General features: G+C 42.6%; 1 protein-coding gene and 1 non-coding gene across 2 annotated transcripts in view; both read right to left on the bottom strand.

Annotated features, from left to right (window-relative positions):
- ATP6AP2 (ATPase H+ transporting accessory protein 2) overlaps nucleotides 1-15418 on the bottom strand; it is a 130717-nt gene that overhangs the window by 32093 nt on the left and 83206 nt on the right. The gene's annotated exons all lie outside the window — the stretch shown is intronic.
- On the bottom strand, nucleotides 12094-12197 carry LOC116748243. Its single transcript, XR_004348250.1, has one exon. It is a non-coding gene; the product is annotated as a U6 spliceosomal RNA (small nuclear RNA).

The following is a 15418-nucleotide window of genomic DNA, read 5'->3' as shown; positions in this document are numbered from 1 at the left end:
TTGGGGATTCCATCCAGGACCTCAATTGACTTTTCACCTCTCTGGGTCTGCTCACAGTGATTCCCCACCCTTGTTACGGGTATGATTTTCTGAACAAACATAAGAAATCCTGTTGTTACAGAATCTAATTTTCAAACCCAGGAAGGTGCAAAGCTCAGATCGTCAGTATATGGAGTTAAATATAACCTCATGCACTGAGCTATATATTTAACGTCCTAATTAATAATTCAGAGCATCAAGTGCAGTGTGGAAAGATATTATGTCTGCACTGCCTGTTTGTGGGAAAATCTGCTACCGTAACTGCATTCCACTCACCTTTCACCCACCAACCAAAAAGCAAACCAGAGACATTTGCCAAGAAGTGGCAAGCATATATTAATGACAAAGGGCAGGAAGACAATTATTCTCATTTACCGGTGATAACACGAATGAACAGGGAAGGACTTCTTTAAATGCTGTTTTCTGAGACAATGGAGATTTGCTATGGATTTTGGCCTTTGTTATAGTGTTTTATAGTCTGTGTTCCTAAGAACTGGGTCAGATTTTGCATTATGTCTGTAATTTATTTTGGAGTGCCTGATATTTCCATTCCTATAATGCCATGCTAATACAGGAGTTTTTAAGTTAGAGGAGTTTTTTTTTTTAAATTGAAATAACAACTCTCCCCCCTCTAGACCATACATTCTATACACAGTTCAATGTGACTTAGTTCTTTCAAAATGAATTCATCTGTAATCTCCCCTCCTGCAGAGTTCATCCTCCCACTCCACATACCTTTTCTCCCCTGGCCCAAGGCAGCCAAAAGTACGTTCTATCTTTTCTGATCCTCCAGAGTACTTTATCATTCTTTACCCTATACAGCAAGGCGCTTCCTTAGTTGGGATTTTAATTTGTTTCTAGGTAAGAGAAGTTGCTTGTTAAAAGCTGTCTGGGTCCTGTTTATAAGTTTATCCAGTACAGCTTTATTTGTAATTTTAAAAGATTGCAAATAGCCTGAAAGTCTACCAATTAGAAGACTTTCGGTGGGCTTCCCTGGTGGCGCAGTGGTTGAGAGTCCGCCTGCCGATGCAGGGGACACGGGTTCGTGCCCCGGTCTGGGAAGATCCCACATGCTGCGGAGCGGCTGGGACCGTGAGCCATGGCCGCTGAGCCTGCGCGTCCGGAGCCTGAGCTCTGCAACGGGAGAGGCCACAACAGTGAGAGGCCCGTGAACCGCAAAAAAAAAAAAAAAAAAAAAAGAAGACTTTCGGTTAAATAACATACAGTACATTCATGCTTTGGAATATTCTGCAGCTGTAATAAGAGCAGAAAGCCCTATGGATTGATTGTAAAGATATCCTGTTAGGTGAAAAGAAAAAAAAAAAAAGGAAAAGATATCCTGTTAAGTGAAAAAAAATCAAGGAGCAGAACACTGTGTATTGTATGCTACCATTTATGTAAAAAGGAGGGGAATATATATATATATATATATATATATATATATATATATATATATATATACACACACACACACATAGAGAGAGAGATATTGGCTTGTATGGACATACAAATATTTCTGAAGGAAACACAAGAAACTGATAAAATCGGTTGCTTTTGGGCAGAGGATCTGGGTGGCTGAGAACAGGGGTGGAATGAAGACTTTCTCTTATATATCCTTTGATAGCTTTTGAATTTCGAACCATGCAAATGTATGAGCTGTTTGAAAAATAAATGAACAAGACGAAAAGTAAAAAGCAAACAAAAGGAAGGTGAAACAACACGGGCTGTGTAGGGGGAGGCAGCAGGTCACTTTGGTGTTGACTTTGGTTCCAAGGGGTCCTCAAGCCACCTCTCCTAGCTATGTAGATGCGTGGTGACAGATAGCTCAGGGGAGGGGTATAACAAGACCTTTCTTTGTGGCTGGATATGGCCTCTCCCAGGAGGCCTTGGTATGCAGAGACTATCCCAGAGCAAACTGTGTGGCACTCAAGAGATTCCTGAGATTATAGGGAACTGGCTTGAGTCCTTCACTTTTGAGCAATCTCCCTTCTCTGATGGGTTCAGAGGGTCCGGGCGGGGGGCTGCTGGTTGGGGAGGGGACATGGGAACTCTTGGGGAAGTGCACCAAGAAGGAAGAAGCTTGACTAGGTTCAACACCTTGGCATTGACCATTGCTGGGGAAGGTAGATTCTGGTCAGGGGTGGGGCTGGGCCTGCGGGCCCCCAGGTCTGTTGTGGAAACAAGGGCCGAGTGTGTCAGGGGCAAGTGAAGAGCCATATACTGGGATCCAGCTCTTGGCATCTTATCCCAGGGTCCCCCCAAGGGAGGGGGTTGGCCTTCCTTGGAGAGCCTCTGGGGCCTGGACAAGAGCTGGACTCGCAGTGAATTAGGGTGGTTGGACTGAACCAGACCACTGGTTTTCATCAGCAAAACTCAGGGGCAGCCATGGCAGTAAAGATGGTGCCTGCTGGGGGACTGCTCAGATTTCTCTAGTTCTTTCTCCTCCAGGTGTTGAAGCGTGGCTAGGATGGCACCAGACTGGCACCTTGGATAATTTATCAGGAGAGGGGCCCCAAGAGAGAAACTGGGCTTTTTATTAATCTGGGTATGTGAACACTCAAGCAGTTAATTTGAATATATCAGTGACTTGAAGGGGAGCAGAATTTGTCACCCCAAAATATGTCTCTTCGGCATAAAAATTATTTTAGACTGATTATTTTTAAGAAAGAGCAGTCATAGGAAGAACTCTGAAAACAGAGTAGAAGTTACCTTCTCGTAAGAGATATTTATAAGGGAAATGCCCATGTATAAGGGTGTCTCCCTCTCTGTACCAGCAAGAGAAGGATGGCCTAAATCTTTACAAACTCTTATCAAAGGAGAAGGTAAGGACCTAAATCTGGGTAACAACCTTCCCCTTGTTTTCTTTTCTTTTCTTTTCTTTTTTTTTTTTTTGGCTGTGCTAGGTCTTCGTTGCGGCGCGTGGGTCTCTTCTTTGCAGGTTTCTCTCTAGTTTTAGAAAGAAATTTTCTCACGTGGGTTTAGTTGCCCCACTGCATGTGGGATCTTAGTTCCCCAACCAGGGATGGAACCTGCTTCCCTGCATTGAAGGCGGATTCTTAACCACTGGACCACCAGGGAAGTCCCCTTCCCCTTGCTGACTGTGCTTTTCCTGATAATCTCCCATAACTGACTCCCCCCAGCAACTGCCTTTGTCTTTAGCTGGAGATGGGATTTAAGGTGGTGTCTTGGGCCATTGTGGGGAGTTACTCGGTTTTCCTGGGACTCTCCTATGTACACAGGAGGTATGCATATTACTAAACTTCTCTGTGTTTTTCTCCTGTTAATCTGCCTTTTATTACAGGGGGGTTCCTCAGCCAAGAACCCAGAAGGGTAGAGGGAAAATGATTTTCCTCCCCTACAGACTGAATGACCTTAAGGTATCATTGTTAGTTATTTTGGGAGTGATATTGGTATTGCGGTTATGTTCACAAGGATTCTTTCTCTTTAAAAGATAGGTATTTGTGGATTTGAAGTATTTGTGGATAAAAGAATATGATGGCTGGGATTTGCTTCAAAAAATTCAGTAGGATCCTATAAGGGAAAAGAATCTGAAAAAGTATATATATATATATATATATATATATATATATCTGAATCACTTTGCTGTACACCTGACATTGTAAATCAACTATACTTCAATTTTTTAAAAAGTAAAATGGGTTAGGGAACTCCCTGGCAGTCCAGTGGTTAGGATTCCGCACTTTCACTGCCGAGGACCCCGGTTCAATCCCTGGTCGGGGAACCAAGATTCCACAAGCCACACAGCATGACCAAAAATAATAATAATAAACTTAAAAAAATAAATACAATAGCTTATATATAAAGCCAAAAAAAATTCAGTAGGGAGGAGGTGGGGGAAGGAAAAAGTGGGTGGGGTATAGATGAAGCAAGATTGGCCGTAAATGGATACTAATCACGCTGGGTGATGGGTACTTGGGGGTTCTTTATGCTTGCTAATCTCTCTCCTTTTGTGTAAGTTTGAAAATGTTAAATGTTAAAAAAAAAAGTTAAAAAAACAAAGGCCATGTGAACTTATTTAACCCCAAACTGGTAAAACCTGTCCTACCAAGTTTGCATCTATACTGTCTGTTCCTGGGCTAGGTTGATCTTTCTGATCTCCTCAGCTCCCTGAAGTGAAGAGCTTGTTTAAACAGCTCTCCGGCTCAGTGCCTGAGTTTCTCGCTGGGCACATGGAGGCAGCAGAGCGTAGAGGTTCAAAGGAAGAGTCCTGGGCACACGGCCAGAGCTCCCATCTGGGCCCAGCCATTTAGTAACTGGGCAAGTTACCTAGCTTCTCTCTGCCTCAGTTTCCTCATCTGTGCAACAGGAATAAAAATAATCTACCCCACGGGCTGTTAAAAGGATTAGAACAAGATGCTATACAGACTTTTAGTATAATGCCTGATATATAAAAAGGCTCAAAAATGTTGATTATTGGGTCTCCCTGGTGGCGCAGTGGTTGAGAGTCCGCCTGCCGATGCAGGGGATGTGGGTTCGTGCCCCGGTCCGGGAGGATCCCACATGCCGCAGAGCGGCTGGGCCCGTGAGCCATGGCCGCTGAGCCTGCGCGTCCGGAGCCTGTGTTCCGCAACGGGAGAGGCCACAACGGTGAGAGGCCCGCGTACCGCCAAAAAAAAAAAGTTGATTATTATTAATATTAGGCACTCAAAGAGTATGTATTAAATATGAATGCCTGGGTGAATAAAGGCAAGTGAGAGACAGGATTATTACCAAATCTATCATCTTGTAATTTGTCTTATTTTTAAAAATGTATTCGAATAGCACAGGGAATTATCTACAATACTTGTAATAACTTATAATGGATAAAAACCTGAAAAAGAATACATATGTATACATATGTACAACTGAATCGCTTTGCAGTACACCTGAAACTAACACAACATTGTAAATCGACTATACTTCAATTAAAAAAAATTAAAAAAACACATTCGATATTTTCTAATGTCCTCAGTCTTCAAAGAAAGCTTTGAAATTAGTTAAAATTTGCCATCCTTCTTTGTGGTTTAACTCACATTTATTTGGGGCTCTTATTGGCAATAATAGTGGGCATCCAGAAGAATTCATTGTGAAAATGTATTATTCAGCATATACTTTTTGGTCTTCTATGGTCTCAAACTTCAAGAATTTCTTAATGAGAAATGTGAAGTTTATACATTTGGCTACTTTACTGTTGAGATTAGATACTTGTTAAACATAAAACGGGGATATATTTTTCCTACGCTTTATTGATTTAAAAAATTAATTCAATTAAGACTCAGTTCTGGGAGGAGGGGGAGATGGAGAGTTGTCCATCAATGGATATAAGGTTTCAGTCACACAAGATGAAGAAGTTCTAGGGAATTCACTGGCAGTCCAGTGGTTAGGACTCGGCGTTTTTACTGCCGAGGGCCCGGGTTCGATCCCTGGTTGGGGAACTAAGATCCCGTAAGCCACGCAGCACAGCTTAAAAAAAAAAAGAAAAAAAGATGAAGTTCTAGAACTCTGCTGTACAGCATTGTGCCTGTAGCTAACAATACTGTATTGTGCACTTAAAATTTTAAGAGGGTATATCTCGTGTTAAGTGTTCCTACCACAATTTTAAAAAAGAGACTCAACTTCAAAGCTTCCAGGCAGAAGTCTGTTCATTCTTAAGTTTTGCAGTAAGCAGTAAGCATCAAGAAAGGTGCTGGGCTCATGAAAATACTGTCACAAACATAAGCTTTCTTAGTCTTGGCCAAAATGTTGCAGCTGAAGGAATGTACAGCCTCACGGGGGTGGAGTCACTTGGGACCTCATCCCTTCCGAATGACCAGGATAGCGTCCCTCCTCTAACCTTTGTGCTAGGAAACCAGCCTTCAAAATAAGACAGTGGTTTTCTGTGACCTACTGCTCCCTATCAAATCATCTCAAAACTTAGTGACTTAAAATAACAATTGGGACTTCCCTGTGGCGCACTGGTTAAGGCTCCGTGCTCCCAATGCAGGGGGCCTGGGTTCGATCCCTGGTCAGGGAACTAGGTCCCACGTGCATGCCGCAACTAAGGAGCTGGCGAGCCGCAACTAAGGAGCCCGCCTGCTGCAACTAAGACTTGGCGTAACCAAGTAAGTAAATTTTTTAAAAAAGAAAAGAATGCTCAGCTCTCTGAGCCTCAGTTTAAAAAAAAATAACAACAATCATTTTAATATTATTCCTCATGGTTCTGGGGGTTAACAGGGCTCAGCAAAAGGGGAGTAAGTAGGAAGGTTACACAGTACAAGCATGACAACAGAGGGGCAACAGTTTGGAGTGAGGGCAGAGTTGGCTACAGAAGTGACATGGGGACTTCCCTGGTGGTGCAGTGGTTAAGAATCCACCTGCCAATGCAGGGGACACAGGTTCGAGCCCTGGTCCAGGAAGATGGCACATGCCGCAGAGCAACTAAGCCCGTGCGCCACAACTACTGAGCCTGCGCTCTAGAGCCCGCAAGCCACAACTACTGAGCCCGCGCTCTAGAGCCCGCAAGCCACAACTACTGAGCCCTCGTGCCACAACTACTGAAGCTCGCGCTCCTAGAGCCCATGCTCTGCAACAAGAGAAGCCACTGCAGTGAGAAGTCCGCACACTGCAACGAAGAGTAGCCCCCGCTCACCGCAACTAGAGAAAGCCCACGCGCAGCAACGAAGACCCAACGCAGCCAAATATAAATAAATAAACTAAAAAAAAAAAAAAAAAAAGAAGTGACACGGAAGCCTGGGAGATGCTGGCAAGTAGAGATTACAAACAAAAGCCGAGGGGCTGGAGGTGGGGCCAGAAACACACGCCCACGTCCTTTCTGCTCTTTAGACACGTTAGGCTGGTGTGGTGTGGTTTTAAAATAGGTTTACAAATCCCTGGACACATTAAGAGATGGAATCTAATTCCCCTCTCTTTTAACATGGGCTGCCCTTAGAGATTCGATTCTAATGAATAGAATTTGGCAGAAGTGATGCTCCATGACTTTTGAGGCTAGATCACGAAAGCCTGTAAGACTTCTGCCTAATTCTATCCCTTTTGGAACACATGTCTTTAGAGTCCTGAGCCCCCATATAAGAAGTCGGTTACCCTGAAACCACCATGCAGAGAGACCATATAGGGACAGAGGGATGCCCGAGGGTCACAGCCATACCAGCTGCCAGGTGTGCTAAGTCTTCCCAGTTCCGGTATTGGACATATAAGCAAAGAAGCCTTCAAGATGTCCCCAGCCTCAACAATTAATAGACATAGATAAAGCATTGTGCCCAACAGAGAATACATATTCTATTGAAACAACTGTGGAAAATTTATAAAAATTAACCAAGACTTAGCTTTCAAAGAAAATCTGAATATATTTCCCAAAAGATATCCTATAAGCCATATTATCTGACCATAAAATACAATAAAATTAGAAAGTAACAAGAACAAATAGGTCCTAACACAACATTGTAAATCAACTATACTTCGATTTAAAAAAAAAAAAAAGAACAGCCCAAATACCTCTATCTTTTGGAGATTTGAAAATATCCTTTCCCTCACCTAAATCAGCAAGAATAAGCATATGTTTATGTAGGAAGGGGAAGATGCAAGATTAATGGTGACTGAAAGGGAATCCTTAAAACAGGAAGAAGAGTTACTAAAACATGGACTGAATGAAAACTTTAAAAAACAAGTAAGGAGAATGTATTTTTAAAATATTCTACGATGGTTGGTTAATTTGGAGGCTCAGCAACCAAGCCTCTTTCCACATTTCCACTCTGTCATCCTCAGTTGTCGGTGCCTCCCCTCATGCTCACAAAATGGTTGTATCAGCTCCAGGCATCACATCCTCACACAACATTCCAAGGCCAGAAGGGAGGAGTCTTATCTCTTTCTTTGTGCTCCTCTTTGAAAGGAAAGCCTCCCAGCAGACTTCTCCATCTTAATCTTTGGTCAAAATTGCATCACACTTCCTTTCCTGAACCAGTGCCAGGCAAGGGGAATGGAATTACTGCGATTCGCCAGGATTCACCCCCAGCTCCACTCCTGGGATGGGGAGGGGCCCAGCTTTTCCTGAGTCGAAAAGCCTTCCATGAATGAAAAAAATCTGGATTTTGTGAGAGAATGGCTGTGGGGTAAGAGACCAATAATGATAGTCATAACCTGCCCCTTGAGACTTGCATCAAAACTTAATATATTCTTTTTCCTTTTAAAGTACTTCACCTGTATGAATGAACAGAACATTCTCAAATATTAATAGATTTTAAAAACATTTTTATTGGCATAATTGCTTTACAATATTGTGTTAGTTTCTGCTGTATAACAAAGTGAATCAGCTGTATGTATACATATACCCTCGCTCTTGCATCTCCCTCCCACCCTCCCTACCCCACCCCTCTAGGTGGTCACACAGCACCGAACTGATCTCCCTGTGCTAGGCGGCTGATTCCCACTAGCTATCTATTTTACATTTGGTAGTGTATACATGTCCATGCCACTCTCTCGCTTCGTCACAGCTTACCCTTCCCCCTCCCCATGTCCTCAAGTCCGTTCTCTACATCTGCATCTTTATTCCTGTCCTGCCCCTAGGTTCTTCAGAACCATATACTTTTTTTAGGTTCCATATATATGTGTTAGCATACGGTATTTGTTTTTCTCTTTCTGACTTACTTCACTCTGTATGACAGACTCGAGGTCCATCCACCTCACTACAAATAACTCAATTTCATTTCTTTTTATGGCTGAGTAATATTCCATTGTATATATGTGCCACATCTTCTTTATCCATTCATCTATCAATAGACACTTAGGTTGCTTCCACGTCCTGGCTATTGTAAATAGTGCTGCAATGAACATTGTGGTACATGACTCTCTTAGATTTATTAAATAACATTGCAAACAAATTAAACTTTCAAAGCCAATGAACTTAAAAATTTCCTGGATATTCTGGTACCATACAAAGACTGTACAATTTCAACTTAAAATTCTAAGTCTACATCAGTTACATATTTTAAGTTAGAATCACATGGCTTTTACTTGAATAGGCTAAATCTTCTTAAACATTACAAGTACATAAAATGCCTGATTTGCCAAGATTCTTTATAAGAAAATATGGGCTACTTTTAAACATTTCTAAAGTTAATTTGAAATCTTTGCTGGGTCAAAAGATGTTATCCGCTAAGGAACAAGGTTATCATCCCAGTGAAATTAAGTTACTTTTGACCAGAAATTTTGGCCACACATGAGCTCTGGAAAGGCAGAGAGCAGGGCAAGTCCTCTCACACCCGCTAAGGAAACCATTATATCATCTTCTCAGCATGTTTGAGGTTGCAAAAAGAATCTGCATTGACATTTAGAGCTGCTGTGTCAATGATTCTATAACTCCAAGGGGTGGTCATGGGTCCCTGACATTACCTAATTCTTCAGTTTTCTCACCTAATTCAGCAAGCACCCCCCTAGGCTGAGTACCCCACTAGAGTCTTTGTTTCTTGAACTCTTAAAAGGTACGTTCATATTTTCCTGCCTATGTATAAAGACCTTTGAACTTTACAGGAATTCTGCATTCTTTCATGGTATCAGGACCACTCAATACTTCCAGATATTAAAATGATATTCAACCGAATTCTGGAAATCTCACATGGTTTGTCTGATTTGTGATCACAGCACATAAGGTCCATTCTACTGGTATTAAATACCATTGGATTGTGTAGGAAATATTTTAGAAAGGTGACTCAGTTTGTGATCAGAGTAGATCAAGTGTTGTATTATAAACGAGGAAGAAAACAGTAAGGTGGGAGGAAGGGATGGGAGGAGAGGGAGTGACAGACACAGGGTTTGTGCCTGATTAGGGCTTTACCACCTAGAAGTGGAAACGGGGCTTGATTCCAAGCATCCCAGGGCAGCTTGGAGAAGGGAGAGATGCCATCTCCTTACAACTCACAGGGCTCACAGGGTGTGCTTGCACAGATGGACAGACCACCCACCACTCATCTCTGATTGTGGGTTCTGATTGATCTGTTTCTCTCGCCTCCCTGGAGATAAGCAATTTGCTAGCTGGGCTTTGGCAGGCTTCCTCTGCAAGCCACCCTCCTTGTGATCCCTTAGTGTGCTAGCCAGGGGTCATTCGAGTTTTCTGTTATTACCCAGGAATACGTGCAGCACAAAAAGAGAGCCTGAATCTTGCCACAGAGAACCTGGCTCTGGGGGTGACTGTCTGGTGGGTTTCAGGATGCTGTGGCTGCGGATGTGGGTTGCTCTTCTAGCATGACAGATGCTGCTGCTAAAATATTCCTTCTTGAGTCTCAGACCTTCCTTCCTTCCTGCAGAAGTACATCCTTTAAGGAGTTCCTTAAGTGAAGGTCAGTTGCTGGTAAAACTCCGTTTTTGTTTTCTAAAAATGTCATTTTTTCACCTTTCTTCTGGAATTATCATTTATCTTGGCATAAAATTCCAAGTTGATGGTTATTTTCTCTCAGCACTTTAAAGATAGCATTCGGTACAAAGAAAATTCAATGGGGAAAGAAGCATCTTTTCAACAAATGGTACTGGAACAACTGTATATCCACACGCAAAAGAATGAAGTTGGACCTCTACCTCACACCGTATACAAAAATTCACTCAAAATGAATCAAAAGACTAACTGGAAGAATTAAAGCTATACAGCTCTTAGAAAAAAAATATAGTGGTAATTCTGCATGACCTTGGATTTGGTGATGGATTCTTTGATATGACAGCAAAAGCACGCGTAGCAAAAGAAAAAATAGGTAAATTGGACTTCACTAAAGTTAGAAACTTTTGTGCTTCAAAGGACACCATCAGTGAAGTGAAAAAACCCGTAGAATGGGATAAAATATTTGAAAAACATATACCTCATATGGGTCTAGTATCAAGAATATGTAAAGAACTCTTACAACTCAATAAAAAGACAACCTGATTAAAAACAGGCAAAGTGCATAGCACACAGATATCAGCTCCGTACTTTGTGACCGCCTGGAGGGGTGGGATAGGGAGGGTGGGAGGGAGGGAGACGCAAGAGGGAAGAGATGTGGGAACATATGTATATGTATAACTGATTCACTTTGTTATAAAGCAGAAACTAACACATCATTGTAAAGCAATTATACCCCAATAAAGATGTTAAAAAAAAAACCTAACACATATATATGGAATAAAAAAAACGGTCATGAAGAACCTAGGGGCAAGACAGGAATAAAGACACAGATCTACTAGAGAATGGACTTGAGGACACGGAGAGGGGTAAGGGTAAGCTGGGACAAAGTGAGAGAGTCCATATATACACTACCAAAGGTAAAACAGATAGCTAGGGAAGCAGTCACATAGCACAGGGAGATCAGCTCGGTGCTTTGTGACAAGCTAGAAGGGTGGGATAGGGAGGGTGGGAGGGAGCGACACGCAAGAGGGAGGAGATATGGGGATATATGTATATGTATAACTGATTCACTTTGTTATAAAGCAGAAACTAACACACATTGTAAAGCAATTATACTTCAATAAAAACGTTAAAAAAAAAACAGGCAAAGTATTTAGAGAGACACAACTCCAAAGAATATATACAAATGATCAATAAACACATGAAAAGGTGCTCAACATCATTAGCCATGAGGGAAATGCAAGTCAAAGCCACAATGAAATATTACTTCACACCCACAAGCATGGCTATAATTAAAAAAGATAATAATAAGTGTTGGATTTCCCTGTAGGTCCAGTGGGTAAGACTCCATGCTCCCAATGCAGGGGGCCCGGATTCAATCCCTGGTTGGGGAACTAGCTCCTGCATGCATGCCACAGCTAAGAGTCCGCACGCCGCAACTGAAGATTCTGCATGCTGCAACAAAGATCCCGCGTGCCGCAAATGACCCAGTGCAGCCAAAATAAATAAGTGAATAAATATCAAAAAAACAAGTGTTGACAAGGATATGGAGAAATTGGAACTCTTTTTTAAAAATATAGAATAGGGAATTCCCTGGTGGTCCAGTGGTTAGGACTCTGCACTTTCCTGCCAAGGGCCTGGGCTCAGTCCCTGGTTGGGGAACTAAGATTCCACAAGCCGTGTGGCCAAAAAAAAAAAAAAAGGAATATTTCATGAATTTTCATGTCGTCCTTGCACAGGGGTCATGCTAATCTCTGAATCATTCCAATTTTAGTATGTGTGCTGCTGAAGTGAACACAAATTAGAACTCTTATACATTGCTAGTGGAAATGTAAAATGGTGTAGCTGCTTTGGAAAACACTTCGGCAGTTCCTCAAAATGTTAAACAAGAGTTACTCTATGACCCAGCAATTCCACTCCTGGGTAGATTCCCAAGAGAAATGAAAACATATGTCCACACAAAAACTTGCACACGAATGTTTACAGCAGCATTATTCCTACCAGCCAAAAGGCAGAAACAATTCAAATGTCCACCAACTGACAAGTGGATAAATAAAATGTAGAATATCCATGCAATGGAATATTATTTGGCCATAAAAAGGAATGAAGCGCTGATACATGTTACAATGTGGATGAACCTTTAAAATATTATGCTAAGTTAAAGAAGCCAGTCACCAAGGACCACATATTGTATGATTCCATACATATGAAACGTTCAGAATAGGCAAATATATAGAGATAGAAAGTACGTTAGTGCTTGCCAGGAGCTGTGGGGAGAGGGGAATAGGGAGTGACTACCAATGGGCAGTGAGCTTTTTTTTTTTTTTTTTAAATTTTTTGGCTGGACCGTGCAGCATATGGGATCTTAGTTCCCCAACCAGGGATTGAACCCCCACCCCTTGCATTGGAAGCATGGAGTCTTAACCACTGGACCGCCAGGGAATTCCCAATGGGTTTCTTTTTCTTTTTTTTTGCGGTACACGGGCCTCTCACTGCTGTGGCCTCTCCCGTTTTGGGGCACAGGCTCCGGACGCACAGGTTCAGGGGCCATGGCTCACGGGCCCAGCCGCTCTGCAGCATGTGGGATCTTCCCGGACCGGGGCACGAACCCGTGTCCCCTGCATTAACAGGCGGACTCTCAACCACTGCGCCATCAGGGAAGCCCCCAGTGGGTTTCTTTTTAAGGTGATGAAAATGTTCTGGAATTAGTGGTGATGGTTGCACAATTTTATGAATATACAAAAACCATTTAATTGCATACTTTGAAAGAATGAATTACATGGTATGTGATATATATAATTTTTTTAATATTTTAAAAAATTTATTTATTTTATTTATTCATTTTTTTGGGCTGCGTTGGGTCTTCGTTGCTGCACGTGGGCTTTCTCTAGTTGAGGCGAGCAGGGGCTACTCTTCATTGCAGTGCGCGGGCTTCTCACTGCGGTGGCTTCTCTTGTTGCAGAGCACGGGTTCTAGGCATGCGGGCTTCAGTAGTTGTGGCACACGGGCTCAGTAGTTGTGGCTCGCAGGCTCTAGAGTGCAGGCTCAGTAGTTGTGGTGCACGGGCTTAGTTGTTCCACGGCATGTGGGATCTTCCCGGACCAGGGCTCGAACCCGTGTCCCCTGCATTGGCAGGTGGATTCTTAACCACTGTGCCATCAGGGAAGCCCCTATATATATATTTTTTTTTTTAAAGGAGCATTTTACAGTCTTCTGGTTTCTACTATTGCTGTTGGAAACTATGCTGATATTCCAATTGTCGTTTTTTTATAGGTAATTGTCCTCCCCTCCACCCAGGCCACTTTTAGAATCGTTTTGGTTTTTGTTTTTTTTTTTTTTTTTTTTTGGTTCTACAGTTTCACTGTAATGTGTCTCAATGTGGATTTCCTATTTGAATTTGTTGGGCCCTCTGGATCTGAAGATTCATATCTTTCATTAATTTTGGAAAATTGTCAACTGTTATCCCCTCAAATATTGCCTTTCTTCTATTTTTTTTCCTTCTGAGACTCCAATCAAACATTTATGAGACTGCCTCATTCTGTCCTCCATATCTAGTAACCCCTCTTTCATATTTTTCTTCTTTCTTTGCTGCATTCTGGGTAATGTCTTGCAAGTCTGTATTAATAACTTCAACTGCTTTCTCACTTGCATGCCTAATAGCATCTCAACTATAGCACATCCAAAACTAAATTCCTACCTTCCCCAATCTGCTCCTCCCTCAGGCTTCCCCATCTCGATAAATGGCAATTCCATTTTTCTAGTTGCTCAAACCCAAAGCCTGGTGTTACCTTCCCCTTTCCCTCACACCCCACATACAATCTTATATGTAGAGGAGAAAATGCACCCATCTGTTTCAGAAGGAAGAGCATCAGCTAAAAAGTGAAATTGAGACCTAATTTCTTAGCAGCAGAACTGGAGGTAAGAGAAAGCTATGTTTTTGACTAGATATTCCTCTCTGGGTCCTGAACACAAACCTTTGATCCGCATAGGACATTCTTCTGGGGTTGCAGGAGGGGTCTATCTCCTCAGTAGACCAAACTACAGACCAGAGAACTGTTTGGGAAGCAGAGAATTAGAATAAACAAATTCCCATCAAGCTACGGAGGCCTGACAGACTGGTATTCTTCACACCAGACCTCTGTCTAAAGAACTCAGACCAATCATCCAGAATTAGTCATCTTCAGCCTCCCATCTCAATATCTAATTTCTTATATCCCAGAATTCTGCTGGAATCTGGTCTCTTCCCTCAATCCTCACACCCATACCTTGGTTTGAGCCTCATCATCCCTTTCTAGGACTCATGCAGTGGCCTTCTCCTTGGCCTGCCCCCAATCTTTCCCCTGCTGCTTCATCTTCCACCCTCCCACCAGAGTCATTCTCCTAGAAAGACTTTGTCTCATGCTGCTTCTCTGTTGGAAAACCTCCTTTGGTTCCCCAGGCTTTGGCATCAAATCAAAACGCCTCAGACTGGCACTCACATTGCACACACCCTATGCTCCAGCCACTCTGAACCTCTCTCCACAACCTCTACAACCTCTGGTGTCCTTGGAGACGTGGCTTCCTCTGCCTGAAAAACTCTTCAGCACCCTGTCTGCCTGGCAATCACTTACTTGCCTTTTAAGAGCTAGCTCATATGTCACTTCTTCCAGGAAGCCCTCTCTGGCCTCCTCCAGACAGTGCTCCCCTCTCTTAAAGGGATGAACACACTATATTGCAATTCTTTGCTTGCACCTACCTCCCCTTTGACATCTGGAGCGAGCACCTTGAGGATAATGACCCTGCTTATTTGTCTTTTCATCCCCAGGGCCTAGCACAGTGCTGGGCTCAAGCAAGGTGCTCAAAAAGGATTTGATGAACGAACGAATGAATGCATGAATAAATGAATGACTGTTTGACCACTGCGGTAGACTGCCATTTGGTGATGCCTAATGAACCTCACCCCACTGGATTCATGCCCTTGTGCAGTCTCTCGCACATTGACTCTGGGCTGGGAAGTGACACCTGTCAATTTCAGCTCAC

The sequence above is a fragment of the Phocoena sinus genome, chromosome X (genome assembly GCF_008692025.1).
Source record: "Phocoena sinus isolate mPhoSin1 chromosome X, mPhoSin1.pri, whole genome shotgun sequence".
NCBI classification, from domain to species: Eukaryota; Metazoa; Chordata; class Mammalia; order Artiodactyla; family Phocoenidae; genus Phocoena; species Phocoena sinus.
The sequence above is the reverse complement of the archived record's forward strand: the minus strand, read 5'-3'. Positions and strand labels throughout refer to the sequence as shown.